The following is an 8,679-nucleotide window of genomic DNA, read 5'->3' as shown; positions in this document are numbered from 1 at the left end:
AAAATAACCTTTTATGTCTCTATCCTGTCATTAAACATTAAAAAAGCACTATAGGCTACATTATGTAAGCGGCATAACTGTAATTCTGACATTTTGTAAGTATTATACACGAGTTAAGACAAGGAAAATGTATGCTATGTTGTTTATTGGGCAAACAAAACATAACAGCATTTGGCAAAAACCTCCTCAGGGCCCAACCGTATTAGCTAACGTTTTAAATAAAGACTTAAAAACTAGGGTAGGTTATGCTGGACAATAGCCAGGTAGTCTACTGCCAATTCTAACTGTCCAATTTAGCTATAATTTCATTAACTTGACCCTGCAGATTTTTACAACAATGCATTGAACTTCGTAGCCTATCTTAAAAGATAGAATTCCTATTTAAAAACAAACATGTGTGAGATACTGATAGGTGAAAAATCACCCTAGTTAGTTCAGGACTCCGGAGCTGCATGAAAGTATATTTATTAGACAGACAAACAACAACAATTGCAATTGGGCTCCCCTCCCAGCCGAGGCTGACAGTGAAGCCCTGATAAACTCTTTGCACAAAGTTTATATAGTCAGAAGTTTAGCTTTGAGCAGGGATGATCACGTGGTGGATTTCTCACGTCCGAGGCTCCCTGTCTTGCAAGGATGGCAGTTTTGCACAAGGTCGGAAGAAGCACAGTTCCTTTCTTATCTCCTCTGGTCTAAACATGCTCTTGTTCATATGCAGACTTAGTGGCACCTAATATTCTAGTTACACACACACAGAGAAAAGCTGTGCTCCTTCTTTCATAAGCACATAATTCACAGGAATATATTCATACAAGTCACTTGATTATTATATTCTTAAGTCATTAACAGTGTTTGGAAATAATATCTATCAGATACTTGGTACAATATTTACCTCTTCTTAAGATTGAGTTTGAAAGACTGGTGGCTACAGCTTGTGCATATTTTGTGCTTGATTTGATCCGATAAGGCTACTAGCTGGCGGCGGCAAGTTCTCTATCGAAGTGAACAACCTGAAGTGAACATCACCAATCATATTGAATTTAGGAATCTTGTGAAAGAATGAAAAAATAACGTTATTAACCGGTTACCATTATTTTAGGTAAACGATTCTGATCCGGAACATAATTTTTTTTTAAGTTTCTGGTTTCGCTCCTAGCAAAACATCAAAAGTTTCTGGTTTTCGTTTTCGTTCCGTGAACCGGTTCAAAGCCTTGATATATTCCAACCTGAACTCCTGCACCTGGACTCCAACCTGCATTCTCAGACACCGGAGGTGACAGTGCAAATAATGAAATCAAGGTTTTCGCACTGCAAAGTTCTGTATCCACTGGCCACTAATTGACAGATATACAGCCCACGTGTTTTAGCATGTTTGCTACATTTTAGTGCATTTGTATTTGGCCTACACTCATCAAAATAGCGGAGTCAGACATGCAGTAGCCCAATGACAGGTAGGATCATGTAAAATCCCATCTATGTTGCCTTCAAAAACCAAGCTGATGCTCGTGTCTATGTCCCGGCGCTTTTCAAACCATGGTCGGCAGTGTGCAAAACTACATCTGATGACATTCCAATCTTTTTGTTAATGCCCTCTCCTTTGTGTCTGTTTCAAAAAGAGTAATATGGTGTTGGCACCAAAGGAGAGAATAACAACACAAATCAATATGAATGGACCTTGGTCTTGGTGATAATGACATTAAATAGGAACCACTTAATTTAGTAATTTCATTTATTTACCACATTTATCATCTGTAGCTTTGTTGGTCCTGGATGATCAGAGTATGGAAGTGGAATATCAAACCGATTTACATTCAGTTATGAATATAAATGTGGTCTCAGTTACTGACCCATTTTCATCCCGACCAGCATCTGTCTCTGATTTCTCTGCTATCTGACTGATTGACAAAAGAGAGGGAGTTGACCTGCAAGGTGGCTTTTAGGGAAACCCATTTACAGTAAAGAAGGGAAACCTCTTATTCTTCTTATTATCACAAGTTGCTGCATAACCTCATTTATATTCTGTACAGCTACACACAGCTAGCTGTATCGAATCAAGAGTTATTAGACCCAATAGCAGTAGATGGAGAAAAGGACAACATGTTCTGGTAAACTGTATATTGTTGAAGATGTTGAAGGTTTTTCAAGGGGTTGGGCTGAGCCTCCTCTAATGACATTGAAGAGCAGATGTGCCAGGGCTGCACAGCTACTCAAGGCAATGGGGTTTGACATGCAATATGTTGTTAATGGAGTTATCCAGAGGCTGAAAAAAAACATGAAGATCTAAGGGACTATTTAACAAAATATGCATCTTGCCAAAATGCTGAAATGATAACCAATAGCCATCCTGCTCATATTGCCTGGAATACCGTTCCCTTTATTCTGCTAGACTCAAACTGCAAGGCAGAAGGCACAATTTCCTGCAATCGACATGTGGACAAGCTTGTTGAAGTGGGTCATGGAGAACTCCACTCTATTAAAGCTAAAAACAAAGTGAGGCTCTTTGAGTGAGCTCAGCGTTTGTAGTCCACTGCTGTGAATGTAAACACCTGTGTGGCGGCCCTGCTGGTTCAAACAGATGGAGCAGACACAGCTTATTTACTGCTGGGGGCTCTGCTCCAGGGCAGGGCTGGAGGGAAAAAAGATAATATTTGCTTTGCTCACTCAGGTTTTCACACAAATAAGAAAAGAAAATGTGACTTTGTGTCTGGACCTGAAAGAGATGACACGGCTGAGAAAACGGCTTCCTCAGTAATGGGATAATTCAGCAGTGAGATTGGCGACAAGCAGTCCGTGGTGTGAAAATGGAGTTTTAGTGAAAAGTTTGAGGGAAGCACTTCTACCCTGTGTCAGGTTGAACCGTGATGCCTAGAGTAGGATGACTCATTCTGTGAATCATTCTGTGTATAGCGCATCTTGCATGACTCTCTGTTGCTATTTATTGAATAATGAAGCATGTTATATCAGTTGGTGATGTAGTTCTAAGCTTTTATGTTAGTGAACTGAAGTTACTATACATGTTTCTGTTACCTATTAGACTGGAAGTATACTCCTCTACAAAGCATCGATGGCACACCTTATTAGACTCATTTATTTACTTAAAGGTGCACTGTACAGGATTTAGTGGCATCTAGCGGCAAGGTTGCAGATTGCAACCAACTGAATACCCTTCTGTCATCCCTCCCTTTCCAAGCATATAGGATAACCTATGGTGGACGACAGTTGCCATAAAAATGAGCAAGGCCCCGTCTTAAGCCAGGGTTATGGTTTGTCCATTCTGGGCTACTGTAGAAACATGGCGGTGCAACACGGTGGACAATACGGTGGACTCCTGCTGCCTATGTAGATATGAAGGGCTCATTCTAAGCTAACAAAAACAACAATTTGTAATTACAGGTGATTATACGCTACAAGAACATAATTATGAATACGATACTTCGTTTCTTCTAACAGATCCCCCTAAATCATACGCACTGTATATTCGGCCTCTTCACAATTCATAATCCAAATTATATCAGTTATCAAGCAACTGATATGTTATACAAGGAACAAAAAACCTGGAGCCATGTACATGCTCTGACAGTCCACCCGTGCAACAGACATAAGGCAACGTGGCTATATGCCCAGTTCCTGCTTATCCCATCTGTCTTAGCAGCATAAAAGCCCTCTGATCGGTCGGCCTCACATCACACAACCTCTGATCACATGAACACACTGGCTGTATGTCATCGCACTCCTGTAGAATCTGATGAAACAGTGTAGTAACATATTCTTTTATAGTTCCATTATTTCAGACATGTGTCAACTGTGAATGCTGTATGCTGCTTATGCCGTCTTCTACTTAAAGTGATGCTTGCTTTTATATGCAAAGTCAAGGACAACATGTTTGCTAACCTGACTGGATATGAACTTGCGTCCTACTGGGAGACTTTTTGATCAAGTTTTTTTGTTTGTTTTTCACCAAACTTCATGGCTAGAGTGGTAGTAAACAGGAGGATGACACCACAGCCGTGATTATTTGTGCTTTAGGACATAACTGCTGTGAAACAGTGAGAAAACAGTATTTTATTTCTCTGCATCACTGCTTACCTCTCTTCATTCACTCTCTAGCTTGCTTAACTACAACTGACATCTCTCTCTCTCTCTCTCTCTCGCTAACACTTTGAGCCGGGGAGGAGGGGCCAACTTTGAATGGTGTGTTTACAAACAGCAACCAACAAATCCTACTTATTCAGCCTTTAAGGAACCTAACATACAACGTCTAATCTCTTGTGACTGGCTGGTTTTCTCTTAAGAGGGAGTGGAGTGGATCTAGGCCAGGCAGTGAAATGTTGGCACAATGACAAAAAAAAACGATTCTCAAGTATGACTCAGTTAATTCGTAACAGAGAGCTGTTGAAAAGAATCGGACTGTCCGTGAACATAACATCGCTATTGATCACTATTTTTCAGTTGAAATAGTTGATTATCATCTATATAGAATATTATTTTTCAGCCTGCATAACACCACCTTCATATCTGTCAGAATGTCTGCAGTACGTCAACAAATGGAAGTTTAAGAGAAAGGGGAACCAGGTCAAATAACATCGGCAGCTCTAAACCATCATTTGATAATTCAATTTCTTTTCCTATGGAATAAAAAAAAAAAGTTGACTTGGTTTTTGTGGTCTGTGTCATACCCCAGAACACATTTCAGTCTGAAATGACAGGCCAAAGCGAGGCGCCTTGGCTAAGGCGTTATCAGAAAGAGACAGAGAAAAAGATTTGAGCAGAATGATTTATGAAACCGAAGAGTGTAAAGCTGACCGCTGGAGGAGGTGAAGCACCTCTGTGACACACCGGTCTCCAAAACACAGAGAACTCGGCTGGCCAAAGCATATCAAGACACACAAGTCTGTCAACACACCCGTCCTGCTCATCTGAAAAGAATATAGATAGATTAGAAGATAGATTTGTCTGTCACTAATAATCAAAATCAAATTTTCCTGCTGGGCTGTCCACTAACTTGACCTTTGACCTTTTTAAATGCATGTTACATTATACAGAACATAAAAGAAAAAAATATATAGTTTCTGAAGCGAATTCTTTATAGTTATTCTACAACATAGCCATGGGAACATTTGCTATGAAATGGTTGTGAGACGTATAAACTTTAAATTAAAAAAGACATTACGGGTATCCTACTAAATTACAGGTAACAACACACTATGTTAAAACATTTATGCCATAAATTCAGTATTCTGGAAGGTTTGTTTAAATAGACACAATGTCTTGCAAAGCTGCATTTTATCTCAATGCTCCAATGAGCCATTTAATCTATATTTATGCTTTCATAAGCAGGAAAAATATGGCCCCTCTACAGAACAAAGAGGAATATTTATGAGCACCGGGTTTCCAGCAATACATCTCATTCATAAAAAAACCTCCAACATTAATAGGAAACATAAGCAGTTGGTTATATTTCTGTCTGGCCCAATTTAAAGGCTTTAATTATGCCAGTGCATGATCAGCCAGTGCTATGCCTACGCTTCTAACCATTGAACGCCACATTACCTCCTCAGATATGCAAAGCCTATTATAACAAAACTTTTTTTTATTAATTCACATGTCATCTTACCACCTCCTTGTACTGTTATGTATGACATGGATAAAGGCAGGCTTTATGCAGAGATTTAAAAGCAGTCATCTATTTACAGACATTGCACCATTTCTTTTAAACACACTGTTATCAAACTGCTTTCACGGCTGAAATGCCTGGGACTGGCAAAAATACAACAGCCCTTCTCAGCTACATATGCTTTCAGTAGTCAGATAAGGACACTAATAAAGCACTTAGGTATGGTTTGGCTTGCAGACACAGCTGAGCTGTCATATCACCGTGTTAGTCATTCGCTGGGTGGAGGGTGGCAGGCAGCAGCCAGGAGATGAGAAAGCTTGGCATGAGAAAAGTCTATCAGACCATGCTTTGCTCTGTTGCCTCCAGAATTTATGAAGATGCTAATTTCATTTCATGTTCCATTGAGTCCTTCAGCTAGCGACTCAGTGCTTGCTGTGGCATCCAACATTCAGGGTCCGCCTGGCTCTCCATACAAAGAGTGTTTACCATTCTCTCTCTCTCTCCATCTCCCCCCCCCTTCCCCCTCTCATGGCCAGTTCCACAGTCATGTCTGGCCGCTCTGTGGCGTGAATGATCGGTAATAGGATGACAGGCCACAACTGTTTCTCTACTGCTTCCTGAGAAGGCCAAGACATGCCATGAGAATACAGAGGCAAGAGGCTAGACCAGCCTTTACATAACACTATCCAGGAAGCTGAGTGTGTGGAGAGAAATGGATTTTACATCCCCTGGTGGTCTTTTCCCTTCCCCTGTTAAGTCCTTAATATCTGTGAGGTGTAGGCTGCAACAGCCAGCCAAAGGACCTCTCACCGGCTGAGAGCTGAGAAAAGGGGTAAAATGCTATTATTACCCAAGCTAGACGGGAATCGCCAAAGATGATAGACTGCCTTTGAGAGAACACTTGCAAGGAGAGAGGCATCTCCTGAGGGTCAAACCATAGTGGTCAAACACTGATGACTGATTTGTTTACAATGTATTTTACCATGTTTATCTACTCCATAATGATATTAGTACTGTTTTTTCATTTTTAAATGTGTTTACATTTTTAAGAGACTAGAAAAAAACAACTGTTTGAAAAAATATTATGTGCATCGTATCACAAGCTTGAGATTGGAGTCTTTTTTTGAGGGGTTTTGAAAGCTTGTCTTTGCTTTGCGCTCTGATCCACCAGTCGTGCTGATTTGAACGAGTGGCTCCATGGGAAAGCCTCCTGGGGACTGCCTTGTGAAGATTCTTCTCTGGCCATGAGGGCCCCCAGGAGAATTCAGATTATCATTGATCTTACAGTCAGACATAAAGGACATTCTGAACCCCCTCGTGTTTGCCTGTCAGTCGGGCAGGGAGGGGCTAGCTGGGAGTCGGGCAAATCAGATAATTCATGCTGTTCCCATCGCTGCTCTCGGAGCGGAGATGTCAATTTGATGTATTCAGGAGAGATGTGAAGAGCAGTCAGTGTGCTTGAATGCACACATCAGACCTGAGAGGGTGTGATATCCTGAGCCTTTGCCCTTAGCCAAGCCAGCCAGCCTTTGGGCTGATTAAGCTATTAACACTGACCTGAGCTTTCTAGCGGCAGAGCTAGCAGAGAAATCTGCTAGCTGTGAGCTAAGACTGTTATCTGCTGGGACAGCCTAGCCAGTGCTCAGCTGAAATTGCTGATTTGACAGACTGATTTGGCAATGTGCATAACCTGCTAGCAGCTATCCTGACACAGTAATTAGGTAGCACGCCACACAAACATGATCTGTTTTAGTGGAGATGTTAGAGCACACATCAGAGAACTGCGGTCTACCCGAAGACACCAACATTCCTCCAGCCCTCCTGCTTCAGCAAGACTTGAGACATGGGCATGACAGGAAATAAAAACCTCATTATGTTACAAGATAAAAGCGGATGGACACAGAGGCTTAGAGAGTTTGCGTTTGTAATCAGTGCCTGCTTAGGTGTGCATGGACCTTTCAGAACCTCCCTGGCAGAACGAATGTGAGAGAGAAAGGAGAGGAAGCGCACAGCAGGAGAGGGGAGACTAAAACCCATTACAGCTCCTGATAAGGCACATGGCAAATGCGGGAAAGGTCCAGAAATGTCATGCCAACCCGGTGTGCCATTTTCTCCCCCACACCACCCCACCCCCAGTCCTGGAAGAATGATCGTTGTAATCTAGGCCATAATGAAATTCCCTGCAGAGAGACATTAGGATGCACTGAAGGGGTGAGGTTCATGGGGGGCTGCAGAGTAAAGGCTGGTGGGGGTGGACGGTTTTAAACAATTTATGTGAGGATGGCACATACGCCTGTGCTGTTCTCTGCTCTCAGCTTCATCTCATTACAGCAGAGAGGCTTCATAGCTGAGCAGTAAGCATACTGCACAGGGCCCATAGGGCAGGGGGAGTGGAAGCTGAGGTGGCCTTCACTTCTCTGCAGTGAAAATGAACCCCTCAAGGCTCCAGAGAATTGTGGATTGTCACGAAAGCTAACACAGGCCACCAAATCTGAAGCCTTGCTCAAACATCATTCAAAAACAGGCCCCAGAAATACATCTAATGTAGGGCATGAAGTCAATCGTTGGCTGGCTGCTCTACCAGCAGCTATTCCAACTGTAGCTCAACTGTGTTATTTCACGGGAGGTTGGACGGAAAGCAAATGTGTTACTTTTACAAGCGCCTTAAGAGCTGCTGTTTTTCCGCATTCACACTCAATCCAAATTGAGCCCCAGTCGGTTGAGATGAGGTGGGAAAGAGTGGGACTGCATTAAGAGTCCTCAGGTTCCATAGGTGCGTTTAATCAGCCATGTAATACTCTCTGTCTGGGACCTTTGCATTGATCCACAGCAGTTCTGGGTCAGTGGTCCATACATACAGTTAAGTAGATCTTAGACAGCTGGCTGTAGGAGCTCCACTTCAGCCACCCTAATGGCTTCAGATTGCCTTTCATACTGCTTAGATGGACCTGTATGTGATCAGGCATGACTCTCATTTAATCCAATGGCACCGTGAGCAAAGTGCCAGCCCAGCCTTATGGTATAGTACAGTCTTAAAAAAGTCTTAACACAGTCTAGATGTGATT

The sequence above is a fragment of the Sprattus sprattus genome (genome assembly GCF_963457725.1).
Source record: "Sprattus sprattus genome assembly, chromosome: 7".
In the NCBI taxonomy this organism is placed as follows: Eukaryota; Metazoa; Chordata; class Actinopteri; order Clupeiformes; family Clupeidae; genus Sprattus; species Sprattus sprattus.
This window is presented reverse-complemented; position numbering follows the sequence as displayed.